General features: G+C 41.1%; 1 protein-coding gene across 7 annotated transcripts in view; it reads right to left on the bottom strand.

Annotated features, from left to right (window-relative positions):
- CCSER2 (coiled-coil serine rich protein 2) overlaps positions 1–15,554 on the bottom strand; it is a 154,849-nt gene extending 139,295 nt beyond the window's left edge. For all 7 annotated transcript variants that reach the window (XR_240518.5, XM_005226522.5, XM_003587997.6 and 4 more), the window contains exon 1: positions 15,342–15,554. The gene's annotated coding sequence lies outside the window, so the exon portion shown is untranslated. The remainder of the gene's footprint in view (positions 1–15,341) is intronic.
- Between the last annotated feature and the right edge of the window lie 1,183 nt (positions 15,555–16,737).

Raw genomic sequence — 16,737 nt, 5'->3', positions numbered from 1 at the left:
TTTAAACCTCACAACTATCCTACAATGTAGATATTTTCATTATTCTCATGTTGTAAATTTAAGCAAAATGAAACTGGAGAAACCACACGACCTATCCATAGACACACAGACTGTAAGAAAATGCAACTGAACACAACACAGGGAGCTCGGCTTGGTGCTCTGAAACGACCTGGGGGTGCGGTGGAAGGAGGGGCTGGGAGGAGGCTCAGGAAGGAGGGGGAACGTGTACACCTCTGGCTGATTCACGCTGTTCGACAGCGGAATCCAACACAACACTGTAGAGCAATTATCCTCCAACTAAAAATAAAAATTAAAAGAAAATGCAGTTAAGACCAAAAAACCTTCAAAATCTGGCTTTCATTCCCTTGCAGCAGCTCTCTCTCATCACTGCACAACAAACCCTGTCTTCCACTTACACCAAACCACCCAAGGATCTGTGACCATACCATGATCTTTTGGGACTTCTTATCAGTCTTGGAGCCATACTACCCGCCTTGGCTCAAAATGCCCACCCATGTACCTTGGTCCACCTTATTCTCTCTGAAGACTTTTTACCTTTCTTTCTTACCTCCTCTAGGGTGCTCCCCAGGCAGAACAATGTAAGCCAAAATGATTCACACACCCCACCCTAAATGTCAAAATGCTACATTACAGATGCTCAAAGATTTTCCAACATAATTTCCAAGTGAGAATCTACTGCCAGCCTCACAAACCCTAAATTTATCCAAAATGTAAATAAAGATCAACAATGTAGCAACAGCAAAAGCTAATAAAAATACACTTAGTATTTCTGCAAAATATTCACCAACATGTAAAATTCAATTATTTTGAAATATGTGCTAAATCATCCAGAATATAAAGGATTCAAATCTTAAAATACTTTCTTCTGCAAATGTAGAATTCTTTAAATGTTACAAGCAAGACAAATTCCACAAAATTTTACAAAATCTGTTAGCAAATCAAGAAAAAGTTCAGGAAACTAAAGAGCTCTTCTATGGCTATATCTGGGTTCAGAAAATGATGATTCAATACTAAACAACTTGTGCTGGTGAATCATATTAAAGGATGTAGAGGTACAGTGATTATGTTATCCTATCTGCAGCATCAGCATATTAGGCCAGCATCTTCCAGGAACATGCAACAATGATATCAGGAGTCTCTTCTGGGTATTAACTGACAGTTAAACAGCATCTCTTCAAAGTACTATTCAAATATATTAGCTTACAGTTCTCCACACTAAAGCTCCTATTTTCATTTATTCACAGCCTCAAGATCTTCCTAAACTCAGTTGTTCTTTAACTGGCATTTGGACACAGAACAGCAAGTATTACTTTCAAACCTTTAATCTCTTTTCCTACCTCATTAAGAAAATGTCCTTTAAGGTTGTATCTGGCACTTATCCATGTATCTTTTCTTGCTTTTTCCCATTATCCTTACAGATTATGTTATTAACCCTTAAGCAAATTTCTTGTAAAAAGCATATACCAATGTCACCTAACAGAGATATTTAGGAAATAGACCTTTAATGGATACACAACGTTTAGTCCTTGGTTCAAGTGCTATTCTAGGATGGCAGATTCAAAATTATTTTGCCTTTGACGTTCCTGCTGGATACAACCAACATGCATTTCCTGTAGAATATCCAGGACACAAAGAGAAGAATCACTTTCAAAAGGGCTTTTTACAATGGTCTACTCAGAATATTAGAGCCTGGCCCAAGGAAACAGTAAGGAGAATGGGGAAGGAAAAGCTCCATCAGCAGAACTTGACCGCCAAAGGAAAATGAACAGAAGTCAAGATGATTCTCAGGTTTACAACTTGGGTAACTGAGTGACTGGCAACATCACTAGCCAAGTCAGGAAATGAAGTAAATACGTGAGTCCAGAGAAGACCATGTACAAATATTTGATGTTTTAAGTTTCAGATTTTCTGTTAAACAATCAGGTGGACATTCTAAACAGCAAACTTAAGGACTGGGGTGCTCAAGAGAGAAACTAGGGTGAATAAATGAACACGTATGAGGTAATAAAAAATAACGTGTGTTCAAGAAAGCATAACAATGAAGAAAAAAAGAGGTCAGGCTGAAACCTTAAAAATATGAACATTAAGGGACAGCAGTTAGTAATGACAGTTGAGAAAGAAGAGGTAATAAAGAGAAACAGGAGAGAGTGATATCACGGAAGCCAAGAAAAAGAGGGTGTCAGGAATATGGGCATGATCATCTAAACAGTTCACACAGGATTTAACAATTAGTAATTATGTCCAAGGATAGATACAATCTCAATGAGTAGAAGGAGCAAGAGAAAAAAAAACAAACAAACATTGCTGGGAGGAGGAAACAAAAAAGGAAGAGTGCAAAGTGTATTGGGAACAGAATGTGGGAGAGTTTTGCTGGAATGAAAGGTTCATGTAGCAGAAGACAAGAAAGGAAGTCTGGGCCAAAGACTTGCATTCCAGATTTTATTCTATTTTAGATTTTATTCTGTGAGAAAAAAGAAAGACAAGTAGCTTTCTTCTTTCCTTTTTGAAACAACTAGCCTGGTGACAAATTTCATGATGAACTGGAATGACAAGAGAGTTACAAGCTATTAAGCAGTCTTAAAATTCTTGCCTGGAGAATCCAAGGGACGAGGGAGCCTGGTGGGCTGCCGTCTATGGGGTCGCACAGAGTCAGACACGACTGAAGCGACTTAGCAGCAAAATTATCTAAACGTTAATAACAAGGGCCTGAAAGATGCTGGCAGTAGACAAAATAAGAATTAAACAGATACATGAAAGAGAGATATTCTCTAATCCCAGGGTGCCCTAGATATTCCACTATTACTAAATTATACCCATCACATTGCATCGTAATCATTTGTGGACTGGGACCCGCTCTTATTAGACCTCTCACCATTAGAACAAAACAGGAACACAGGAAGTGGCCAAAAACATTTTGTTGAATTACAAAAGAACTCAGTAATGACAAGATATAGAAGGAAGACTCAAAGTTACCACAGAGAAACCTAAGTGACTACAAGATGGTAATATAGAAAACACTAATGGAGAAGTCAAGATAAAGTTTAGGGAAGATATGGTTTAGTTTAAGATATGGTTAGGATGAGAGATGTCTAAGGACAATATCCAAACAGAAACATCAAAGAGAAAAAAAATGAAACCATAGGAGCTAAGCGTGCCAACTCTCCATGCAGCTGAAAATCAAGTACAACTTACAGTCAGCCTTGCCTATAGGTGGTCCCTCTGCATTTGCAGATGTCAGCAACCAAGATGGTACAGTACTACAGTATCTACTTTTGAAAAAATTCCACACGTAAGTGGACATGCAGTTCAAACCTGTATTGCTCAAATCAGCTACTTTCAGATATTCAGACAAAAAGAGAAATTTGAGCTATATAATGAATCATCAACAAATATTATTATTTGCTCATAAGAACAAATATTTAACAAAATGTCAATTTCCTAAGACACTATGAGGGTGAGTCTTTGGCTTTAAGAATGCTGTCTGAATTGTTTATTTGCACATCCTGTAAAAATTAAACTGATGTCCAATCCCAAAGAAAGGTAATGCCAAAGAACACTCAAACTACCACACAATTGCACTCATCTCACATGCTAGTAAAGTAATGCTCAAAATTCTCCAAGCCAGGCTTCAGCAATACGAGAACCGTGAACTTCCAGTTGTTCAAGCTGGTTTTAGAAAAGGCAGAGGAACCAGAGACCAAATTGCCAACATCCGGTGGATCATCGAAAAAGCAAGAGAGTTCCAGAAAAACATCTACTTCTGCTTTATTGACTATGCCAAAGCCTTTGACTGTGTGGATCACAATAAACTGTGGAAAATTCTGAAAAAGATGGGAATACCAGACCACCTGACCTGCCTCTTGAGAAACCTGTATGCAGGTCAGGAAGCAACAGCTAGAACTGGCCATGGAACAACAGACTGGTTCCAAATAGGAAAAGGAGTACGTCAAGGCTGTATATTGTCACCCTGCTTATTTAACTTATATGCAGAGGACATCATGAGAAATGCTGGGCTGGAAGATGCACAAGCTGGAATCAAGATTGCCGGGAGAAATATCAATAACCTCATATATGCAGATGACACCACCCTTATGGCAGAAAGTGAAGAGGAACTCAAAAGCCTCTTGATGAAAGTGAAAGTGAAAAAGTTGGCTTAAAGCTCAACATTCAGAAAACAAAGATCATGGCATCTGGTCCCATCACTTCATGGCAAATAGATGGGGAAACAGTGGAAACAGTGTCAGACTTTATTTTTGGGGGCTCCAAAATCACTACAGATGGTGACTGCAGCCATGAAATTAAAAGATGCTTACTCCTTGGAAGAAAACTTATGACCGACCTAGATAGCATATTGAAAAGCAGAGACATTACTTTGCCAACAAAGGTCCATCTAGTCAAGGCTATGGTTTTTCCAGTGGTCATATATGGATGTGAGAGTTGGACTGTGAAGAAAGCTGAGCACCAAAGAATTGATGCTTTTGAACTGTGGTGTTGGAGAAGACTCTTGAGAGTCCCTTGGACTGCAAGGAGATCCAACCAGTCCATTCTGAAGGAGATCAGCCCTGGGATTTCTTTGGAAGGAATGATGCTAGAGCTGAAACTCCAGTACTTTGGCCACCTCATGCCAAGAGTTGACTCATTGGAAAAGACTCTGATGCTGGGAGGGATTGGGGGCAGGAGGAAAAGGGGACGACAGAGGATGAGATGGCTGGATGGCATCACTGACTCAATGGATGTGAGTCTGAGTGAACTCCGGGAGTTGGTGATGGACAGGGAGTGCTGCGATTCATGGGGTCACAGAAAGTCGGACACGACTGAACTGAACTGAATAATTAATTGCTTTATTCAATCATTCATTCAACAAAAATTTATTGAGGGACTATCAGTTTGCAATGGAACAAAGGAGACCAGACAAAAAGCAAACAAAGTAACATACAGCAAATACTACAACAAATAACTGCAAAATGTAAAGGGACACAGGTAACAGGACAGAGAAGATAATGGAGGATGGGGAGAGGAGACCTGATAAAAATGGACCCAGAAGCCACCCTGGAAAAGGAGATGTCTATGCTGAGCTTTTCAAAAGACGAAGTCACTTAACAAGATAGAGCTAAGAAGTTGAATAGTATTCTGTAAAAATAAGAAATAGTATGTGCAAAAGCACGGGGATGTCAAAGAGTTTCTCATCTTCATGGAACCATGACAGAGGTGAGGGCCACAGCTCATGAAGGACTTTCTGTACACTGATAAGGAATCTGACCCTTCCCCTGTCGTCCAGTGGTAAGAAACCTCAAATGTGCCCTAGTATTCCCTAAGGAGCACTCTACATCCCTAAAGCAGAGCACAACTGCAGGTAGGAGGAGGGAAAGAAGACAGACACGGGGCAGGAACACAGAAGGTTCTTAAGCAATAACAAAGCTTGTTTCAGAAATCCAAGTCAGCAGCATGCATCAGTGGCTAAGGAAAGAAAAGCTGGAAGAAAACTAAAGAAGTCGAAGAAACGGCTGCAATAATGCTCCGGCACTAAATATTGACAACTACGTACTCAACCATAAGTAAACCACAGAAAGAGGCACATAAAGTGCTGTAACTGTAATATGGGCTTTCAATGTGAGTTTCCGAACTCATCTCAGATAACTCAATAATCAGAAACAGTTACAGTACAAGTGCAACCAGAGACGTTAGAAAAAAAGGAGAAAGAGTGGCCGCTGATTTTTTCCCTTAAAAGTATTTTGCTTATACTTTAAAAGGTTTTTATTACTTTAAAAAAATTTAAGGTACTTCATAATAAAACTACAAGAGCAGACAGAGAAAACCAAATCAAAATTCAGAACCTACCACACGGCTAAGGGCTTCCTTGGTGGCTCAGACGATAAAGAATCTACCTGCAATGCAGGAGACTTTGGTTCGATTCCTGGATTGGGAAGATCCCCCTGGAGAAGGGAATGGCAACCCAATCCAGTATTCTTGCCTGGAAAATTCCACAGACAGAGAAGCCTGCTGAGTTACACTCCATGGAGTTGCAAAGAGTCAGACATGACTGAGCAACTAACACACAAACCACATGGCTAGCAGTGTGCAAAACCACTGAGAATGATAATCAGTAAAAATTACTAATTAGTAAAAATTACCAAAGAAAAACTGGTCAAAATAACAACAACCAAAAAAAAAAAACTTGACAGATTCCTAATAACTCATTAAAAATTTTGCTACCCACATATAAAAATTACAGTTTTTTGAACTGAAGAAAACTCACCAAACTGGAGGGAAGAGATGCTCTTTTATCTCTCTCTCCAGGAGCCACTGTCTTCATTTGGGAAAAAATAGGTCAATACATAAAGACACATATATGATAATGACAGACCTCAGGGTCACAGATTAGGATAAAATTGATGTGTGTGTGTGCGTGTGTGCGCGCGCGCCTCCTCAATCTTTAGTCGTGTCTGACTCTTTGTGATCCACTCTCCTTTTTTAACTCTAGTACTAACTCTCGCTCTCCAGGTCCCTCTCTCTCCAACAGCATTATAGGACCCCAAGGCAAAGTCTCTTGACTTCTCCAGTGGAGAAGTCTCTCACTCCCTAGATTATCTCAATCAGTTTTAATAGTGTTAAATACTACCTCTATGCCAATGACAGGAAACTTATATCCCCAGCCATTTGTCTGACCTGAACTGCAGACTCATGTATACCTAGCTGTCTAGACAGTGTCTCTACTTGGAGTGCTAACAAATCCAAAACTGAACTCATTATTACCCCTAAAACCTGCTTCTCCTGAAGTTTTCCCCCATGCCAGTAAACGGCAATGCCATTCTTTCAGGTTTTCAGGTCAAAACCTACAACCCACATCCAATCCACCACCAAATTCTGGTGGCTCTACCTTCAAAATGTACTGTATACAGAACATGCGCACTTCTCCCAGCCCTGCCTAAAATCACCATCATCTCCCATCGGGGGTTATTGCAGAAGCCTGCTGAATTATCTGATTATGCCTCACCTTTGACATTCTCTACACAGCAGTTGAAGAGGTCTATTTAAAACAAGTCAAAATCAACCAATAGCTTCCCATTTCAAGGGTAAAAACTGAAAAGATCTACTGGCCTAAAACGTCATATATGATCTATTTTGCACACCCACTGCCATCCCTGCAGCCCCTCCCACACCTCTCTGACCTCGTCTTCCACCTTCATGTCATTTCCCTCAGCGCCTCCAATGATCTACTTGTGGTGGTTGTTCAGTCGCTAAGTCATGTCTGACTCTTTGCGACCCCATGAACTGCAGCACACCAGGCATCCCTGTCCCTCACCAAAGTACAAAAAAAAAGGATCTACTTACAACTCTTCAAATAGTACAAGCATGCTTCAGACAAAAGACTGCGCTCTTATTTCATCTTCCTCAAATTCCCTCCCCTAATATCAGCACAAATTAATCACAACCTCACTTCTTCCACATCTCCATTCACCACTCATCACTGCAGCCTCCTCTAGCTGCCTTATATAAATCAGAAGCATCCCCCCTGCATGTTTTTCCCACCTTATTTTGCTTTGCTTTTTTCCACAGCAATACAGTAGCTGATGGGCTTCCCTGGTGGCTCAGTGGTAAAGAATCCACCTGCCAATGCAGGAGACTCAGGTTCAACCCCTAGGTCAGGAAGATCCCCTGGAGAAGGAAAAGGCAATCCACTCCAGTATTCTTGTCTAGAAAATCCCATGCACAGAGGAGCTTGATAGGCTACAGTTCATGGGGTCACAAAAAAGAGTCAAACATGACTGAGCAACTAAACAATAACAACAAAAATAATTAACATATTACATATATACTTGTTTACTTCCCGTATCTTGTTACTTGAATATAAGTTCCTACAAGATCAGAAAATATGTTTTCTTCACTGCATCATTACTAGCAAGTGCCCAGCAGTATTTGTTGAATGGCTAGATGGCACAGACGAAGAAAATCCAGATCCAGGAACTGGTCTCAAAGTCTGGGCTGAAGAAACTTACCATGAAGAAATCCTCAAGTCATTTTAAAAAAAAGTCAACGGCAGAACTGGCCATAAAAACGACCAAATCTACATCTCTGCTGCTGCTGCTACTGCTAAGTTGCTTCAGTCGTGTCTGACTCTGTGCAACCCCATAGACGGCAGTCCACCAGACTCCCCCGTCCCTGCGATTCTCCAAGCAAGAACACTGGAGTGAGTTGCCATTTCCTTCTCCAATGCATGAAAGTGAAAAGTGAAAGTGAAGTCACTCAGTTGTGCCTGACTCTTAGTGACCCCATGGACTGCAGACTACCAGGCTCCTCCGTCCATGGAATTTTCCAGGCAAGAGTACTGGAGTGGGGTGCCATTGCCTTCTCCGGCTCTAGCTGATGCCAATTACAAATAAGGGCTGACAAGTCCAGACTATCTTAAAATAAAATAAGCTTGAGATAAAATTTTTAAATAAACGAGGAAGAAATGGCCATCCCTGCCTCCCTGTAAAGAAACACCACCTGGATATGTTTCCTGTAGGCTAGCCTACCAATTCAGATCAAAATATCACCAGATCCATTCTGTACACTTTAACAGCTCTTATGAATAGTCCCAGCTTTTCTGAGCTATGGTCTTCTGAGAAAATTGTAACTCCCAACCCTAACACTGCCTGCCAAGACATAATGGTCAGAGAAAGCTCTCAAATTTCCCCAAAGCACTCAGGCTGCAATCAAATCTCATTAATATAATGACAACAACAATTCAAAGTAGCTTCTGGTGACTGCCTATCTTCATTGTCTCTAGGGTATCCACTAGGGGCTCCATCATCAAAAGATTGTGGTATCTTGATATGGGAGGATGGGGTGGGGGGCTGGGGTGGTGTTGGGGGTGGGGGGAGGGGGGAGGGAGGCAGAAGGGAGTCAAAGAAACAGGACTTGCATTTATTTTTTTCCATTCTAAAGAGAAGTAGATTGCCAGGGAATCAAAACATCTGTTAAGATATAAGATGTCATCTAGGCTCTTCAACATGACATCAAAACAGAGACCACAGAAGAACAAAACCCTAAGAAATCCTGCATTCCTCAATTAAAGAGCTGTCTTGCATCCCCCATTACCACACACAGAATTGAAGAGATGGGGCAGATCATGCCAAAATGGACAGCTGGGAGCAGTAATAGGGAGGGAAAAGAGTAACAACTGGAAAGGCGGGAGAGAGGAATAATTAGCCATATTTTTTCTCTTTTCCACTTCCTATTCTACTTACCAAGTACAGAAACTGGGCATAAGGGTAAGAGAAAGGACAACGCAGACAGTGAAGGAAAGGATGCTCTGAAGCAAATGGCAGCAGACGATATCATGCACAAATTCCTTTTCTAAGTGACTCCTCGAAAAACAGACAAATGAAGTAAGTTAGGAACTGATCACAGAAATTTAAAACAAGTTCCCACACCTTAGATAATGACAGAACTATACAAAGAGAACACAGATTCTTAATTATTTGGAATGATGGTCAACAATCCTCAAAAACAATCTAAATATTTTCAAATTAACTTTCTGACTGACATGGAAAATGTGAAAATGTTTCATGGATGCAGGCTTTAAGAATCCTCTGGCTTCCAAATGACTCCAAATCTCAACCAACCAGAGGTAGTAACCAAGTCAGAGAGGTAATTCTGGAAGCATTCAAGGCAACCAACTCAGGAGAAAAGAACTGAAAACTCAAGCGACTACACCTATCATGCTCTTGCTTGGTCAATTCACTTAAAAAGAAAGGATCATTCTGATTGGTTGCTCTCCATAGGCTGAGTCAGGCCCCAGCATCAGCACCTGCAGCAAGCAGATGGCAAAAGCTATAAAGAGGACACAGCATAGTCTGAAAAAGGTCCTGAGGAGGGGAAAAGGTCAGAAACGAAGGAAAGACTATTTAATTCCACAGAGCCACTGCCCACCAGCAAATCACACAAACCAAAGCCATTTGCAGCCGGCGGTGGCATTCTGTATTCTCTTCAGTGCTAACACTCCCCTCTCCTTAGCACACCCAATCCTGCACTGATGGCTTTTCCCCTTCTCCCTGACAGCTGCCACTCTCTAGAGCTTCTCTTCCTCCAGCCACTTTTTGACTTTGGTGATTTCATGTTTCCTACCCCCAGTTCGGTTTCTTGCCATCTGCCTGTATTAGTTCATGCTTTCTACTCAGTTCCTGGCCTTGGCAAGCACATAACCCAATAGGGGAGGTAAATGTGTCACTAAGTTTTAGGTACAATAAATCACAGTCAGTGCTATGAGCAAAACAGAACAAAGTGCTGTGAGCACATAGTCATTTGTCATTATCCAACTCGATAATGTCCAAATCAACACTCCAGCTTCCCACTCTCTTATCAGTTACTAGGCTCCATATATTTCCATAATATCCCCTGATCTCTACTTCCAACTTGCAGTTTAGGCTTCATTTCTCCTTAGACCTATTTCAACTACTTCCTATCAGAAACACAATTCAATATATATCCACAATATGTCAATATACATATGTCAATACGTATCCAATGACACAGCAGCCATCTCCCTAAAAGATACAACATCCTATATCATTCTCTTGCTTTGAAACATCTAATATGCTTCCAGGACCTGAAGATAAAGTTCAAATCCTGAGCAGGGAAAATAATATATTTTTCAAATAGAGAACTTCAAAAGCAGGCAGACTGAGTTGTAGTTCCAATGCTTACTAGCTGTGTTACCTTTGGCAGGTCACCTTACCTCTCCTTCTCATTTCCAAAATGAGAATATGAAAAGAATCCACATCTTAGGATCATTATGAAGATTAAGTAAGAAGTTCTATTCAAAGTGCCAGCAATCAATGTTAACTATTATGCCAAGATTGTCTCATCTATCTAGACTATCTTACTCCCAAAGGAAGAAGATAACCAAATTTTATTCTCATATATTTTAGAATGATTAACAATAAAAGTTAAATCAGAATTGATCTTCTAGTTAATCCTGAACCAACAAATATTTCAATTAACCAAAATATTGCTTTCATGAAATTTTTGGTCTAAATTTTTTTTTAATCCATTTATTAAAAAAAAAATAACTATATTAGCTTCATTTTGTTTCCTATCCAAGTTCAAGAACAAAAAAGACAGTAGTTTAGCAACGGAAATTCAGATATTCATAAGAATGTGATTCTCTTTAGTATAAAAGCCACATAACTTAAATGCAATTACAACTGCATATATATATATATATATATATATATATATACACACACACATATATACACACATATATAAAACAAACTCTACAAGCTTAAGAAAATAAAAATATGGTGGAAGGACATTTTTCTCAGACCTCATAATCAAAAGATGAAATCTCACACAAAAAATTTTAAGTCAATGATTTTAATAATTTTAAAATTGAAAGTCTACAGCAATAAAAATAACAAAAATAAAACATCACAAACGTATTTCAAGAGAATAATATATTTATGAGGCTAAGTGCTAATGAAAATTAGTAAGAAGATTCCAGTAAATTTATAGGCAAAAGACAATCCTACAAAGAAGAAAATACAATGAGAAAAATACTGCACTTCCTTTTCTGTTGTGAACAGTGACCTTAGACACCAGATACTCTTATACTCATTTGGGGAAAAAAAGTTAAAAACAAAAGCCTGTAAAAGTAAAAAATAAAACTGGTCAACAAAGCTGCTGGAAGCAGTGTAAATAAACACTACCATCAGAAATAAACCTGGCAATATTTTTCAAAGATGACAAAAACCTTCACACCCTTTGACCTTATAAGCCTCTCTCTGGAACTTTAGCCTAAAGGTAAGAAACAAAACAAAGGACCTCGACAAGATAACTAACTGCATCCTGTGAAAAATGGGAAGCAGCTTCGATATCCAATTATTATAAATAAATTCACTGTAACACTGTATAATAATTTAAATGCATAAAAACCATAACAAAAAGAAAACATTAAATATGAAAGCAAATATTGAACACTATATCTATGCTTTGATTACAGTACAATATTACAAATAAATGAGAAAAAACTTTTAAGTTTATTTTAATTTTTTTTCATTTCTTTGACCATTAAGTAGCCTGCTGATATTGATCAGGCCTATTATACTAAGTATACATTCCAAAACTACGTTTTCAAAGGCATAAAACCAATTTTTCTTTCCCAAAAAACCTATCATGTAGGTGTAATCAGATAGCTCGTCTCACATACAGCTAGCCATACATGTAATTTTAACCATGCTATCAGCCAGCTGTTGGAGAAGGCAATGGCACCCCACTCCAGTACTGTTGCCCGGAAAATCCCATGGATGGAGGAGCCTGGTAGGCTTCAGTCCATGGGGTCGCTAAGAGTCAGACACGACTGAGTGACTTCACTTTCACTTTCCACTTTCATGCACTGGAGAAGGAAATGGCAACCCACTCCAGTGTTCTTGCCTGGAGAATCCCATGAACGGAGAAGCCTGGTAGGCTGCAGTCCATGGGGTCGCACAGAGTCGGACACAACTGAATCAACTTAGCAGTAGCAGCGGCCAGCTACAACCTTATTTTATTAAATCTTATTTTACCATCAAAATGTAACTTTATGTGGGGTCTCCATATGGTGAGCAGAAGCCACTTATTATAGGACACTCTGTCGAGCAATGAGATCCAAATCTCTCTAGACAAATGGAATAGTGAGATTAGGTTTCTCCTATATTCCCAAATGAATCATCATGTTTCTTAGCCTCAAGGGTTCTAAGACCCTAAGAGTGGCAGGCAGCTAAGCAGTCAAGGAGGCTGAAGCTGATTTGCTCTCCCTCTGAAAATTGGTAACTTCCTCATTTTCCCCTGGAGCACCATGGAATAATGAAAAATACACAAGCATGACGTCAGGAGATACGGGATACAAGTAACTCTAAGTGACCTCAAGTAAGGTTCTTGCCCTTTGGGGCTTTAGTTGCTTAATGAGTGAAAATTTTAAAGTTGAACCAAATAATCTATTAATTCTTTCAAGTTCGATATTCCACTAATAGACTCCCTTAACTAAATACGTCCAAACCTCTCAAAATCTCCTACTCTGATTGTTAAAAAGAGTTAGAAATAAGAAACTGGGGGCAAGGACACAGATGGTCAAAAGACCTGGATTGTATCCCAGTTCTGTCCCTTTCTACCTGCATGACCTTGGACAAATTTGTCTTAAAGGCCTAAATTTAAAAAGCAGAAATCCTTACTGGTCATACTCTTTGTCATTCTTGTGTCATAAAACATATTGGCTTTTTTTTTTATAAAGGGTTTCATAATAGGGTTTCATAAATAGGGTTTCATTCCTAACTAGCTACAGTAAGTTTGACTTTATTCTTAGAAATTTTAAAGTACCTTGTGCAGTCATCTCTTCTAAGTTTTCTAACATGGCAAGAGGTAGCTAACGTGCTTTGCCTAGAAACTATATTCAAGATTAGGAGCATTCCTCAAAAATTCATTCAATGAACAGTTTGTGAGCACCTGTGCCATACAACAGCATGTGTTAGGAGTTGCAAATGTCTCTTCCCTTAAGCCCAAAAGTCTAGTGGACACAGACGTATTAAGTAATCATTAACTACCAACTGACAAGTACTAACTGCAGAATGTACAATGTACTAATGCACCAGTGGAGACAAATGGGATAAGATGTCTGGACAAGATTCAGAGGTGATAATTTGGTCGGGCCTTGAAGGGCAAGTTGTTTACTAGAGAAGAATTATCAATGGAGGCAACAGGTAAACTCTCAATAGAGGTAAAAGCACAAAGGAAGAGGACATCTTCAGAAAACTCTAAGTACTCTGTGTACAGACAGGGCAGGCAAAATGGTAGAAGATGAAATCAGAAATACAGACAAGTACCAGAAACTGTGAAGGACTCTGATTTTTATCGAATACAAATTATGAAGAGTCACTGATGGATTTTTAAACATGAAATTTAAACGTCTCCCCTTCTTTCCCATTCAAAGTTGAGTCAAACAGAAAATGTAGGTCTGAGTGAGGAAAGGTAGAATAAACTGTCTTATGTTTTTGTTAAATGGAGAGCTCCTGCTGTTCAGGATGGCTTCCAGCAGTTTGTTACTATGGCATATTAATACAACGCTGAAGTAAAAGAGTATGAATTACAGCTAACAGGTTCAAGGAAGTGTGTGTTGTGTGTGTTACCTAAAGATTATTTGACGTCATGTTGATGAACCACCAAAGAAAATAAGCAAGAAACTACTAAAGATACGAAGTAGTAAATAAACAGGTAAACAATAATAATGTCTGACTTCAGGCAAAACAGGGAGGAATGCTTAAATTCTTGTAATATATAAATCAATTACAGATAAACCATGTTTTTTGTGACTATCTTCTTCAGAAAGCAAGTATCTTAAATTCCTTTAGGTTAAAGAAGTGCAACAACCAAACTCTCTTTAAACTAGTCTAAAAGGTTACACTTAAGAAATTTTTTTTAATGGCAAAATTAATAGGTTCGATTAATATTTCAATGCTGAGGGGGTGAAACGGAATGTCTTTCAAAATATTATTTTGAAAAGGCTACCTTCCAGTTATTTTACCAGTGAGAGTGAAACATACACACTTCAGTCTGGGACTGCAGAGAGTCCCTGCATCGGTAATTTCCACGCTGCTCAGGCCTAGTCTAGGAACAGCAAGCCTAATTGGCTGGGTAGCCTACAAAGATGAATTTGCAATTATTGAAATTCAAACTCAAGCTTGGCCATCAAACGCTCCCCCAAAGGATTCATTCTCCCTTTGCCTGACAAAAAAAAGTAAGGTGCATTAAAAATATATATGTAGAGAAACAGCAGATGCATAAAAAGAAAAGAAGAATCTGAACCTATGCAACGGTGTGGGCCACCAAAGTTTTTCCTCAAGATGTGTTTTTAGGGTGTGTCTTTGTTTGGGCCCAGTAATTTTAAAAAGGAAAAAAAAAAAAAAAACCCACAGTCATTCGGGGCACCCCGGTACTTTCCCCTATCAACCCTCACAAGCATCCTGACTCTGAAATCACTGGGTATCTCAGCTTGCCTCTGATTTCTCCTGAGAGAAGGGCCGCAGCCCCAGGGGCCCAAGGCCCCCGATGCGCCTGTCACAGCCCCAGGGGCGAGGGGCGTCTGGCCTCCCCGCTCCACAGCTGCCCGGCCTCGGGCGGCTCGCGGGGGTTCCAGAGGGTCCTCCGGAAGGCAGGAGGCCGGAAGACGCCACAGCCCTATCCCAAGAGCCCAGGTCTGGGCCCAGGACAGCGAACCCTGCTCAGCGCTGCCGTGGGGGCTCGCCACCCCTCGTCTCCCGCCCCCGACTTCGCTCCCCGGCTCTCGCCCCGACCCCGGCTCTCACCGTGCGGAGGTCGCGCTGCCTCCTCAGCCGCGGCCCGGCTATGGGTCGCACAGCGACCTACAGGCCCAAGGACGGTAGGTGAAGCGAGGGGCCGCCCATCACATCCAAGCCGGTCCCGCCGCCTGCCCCGCAGCAGCCACCATTGCGTCCACGGCCTGAGGGAGCCCAGGACTCCAAAGCCACCGCGCCCCCTCCCTCGGCCGGCGCCTGCCTGGACTCCGCCCTCCGGAGCCCGCACACCGCGCGCGCGCAGCCCCGCCCCCCAGTACCCTTATGCGCAGGCGCGAACCGTCTGGGGCTAGGCCCCGCCTCTGGGCCCGCCCCTGCCGTCTGACTCCAGCCTCGGCCCACCTCTGGCACCGCCCCCGCCCACATGCCAGCCTTTCCAGGCTACGCCCCCACTCGGGACCCGCCCCCTTCCACTGACCTTGCCTCTCTGCCCCCTGACTCAGGCCTTTGCTGGATGCAAACCTGTGATGCCTCTAACAGGCTGACCCACCTATAGCCGGCCTCCTGAATCAACATTTGTCGCCTGACCGTGGTCAAACCTGGCAATTCAACCTCCTGACCCTGAGAAGTTAAGAGTAGTCTGAGCTTTGGGTCTGACATGGGCTCCTCTCCCACCTTTCGATAGAGAAGACATCTCTAACAGTTTGTATTTCTAAGTCCATCTGTGTTCTCTGCCCTCCCGTGCTTGCTCTGGTAGTGTCAGAACCACACACTCTGGCAGATCTTGCTGAGATTGAGGGGAAGGAAGAGGCACACCGGAGTGCTGAGAATGGAAACAAATTCACGACACTATCAGTCTGGGTTTCCTTTGCCTGGGACCAGGTCCTCCTTCCCTTTGGGACTTAATCACCCATAGGCCTTCTCTTCTTTCTTACTTGATGGCTGGGCCTCTTAGTGTTCTTGCACCCGGAGGCCTCTGCCCTGGATATTACTGGATGTAAAAGCCCTGAAGCTGCCCTTGTGTAGCAATAACTAGCTTTACCTGAAATTCTTGGGGGCCAGCCTTATCAACATCTCCACTGCAGTAAATAATATTTAAGGAGAATTTCTTGAAAAATACTTATTTTTTCCATCCTCCAGATCAGTGATACTTCAAGGGGAAAGGGAATGAAATTTTCCAGTCTGATACCAGTGAGCATGCCTAACTTGTAGAACCACATTTCTCTTAATATGACCTAATACTTTTATATTTGGAAAATAAAGTGTCATTTTTAATATCAACCCCTAAAGTTAAAGATTGTATTTCTTGGATGATAAGATGTATGTTTAAAATGTTGAGAAAGACTAGATCTAAACACTCTGTAATTTATCTTTGGATTAAGTCAGATAATTAGACAAACACCAGACTGAACCCTTGAACACAACCCTCAAGAACATCCTCAAGAGA

Source organism: Bos taurus, chromosome 28, assembly GCF_002263795.3.
Source record: "Bos taurus isolate L1 Dominette 01449 registration number 42190680 breed Hereford chromosome 28, ARS-UCD2.0, whole genome shotgun sequence".
Lineage (NCBI taxonomy): Eukaryota > Metazoa > Chordata > Mammalia > Artiodactyla > Bovidae > Bos > Bos taurus.
Note: the sequence above shows the minus strand (reverse complement) of the source record. Positions and strands in the feature narration are given on the sequence as shown.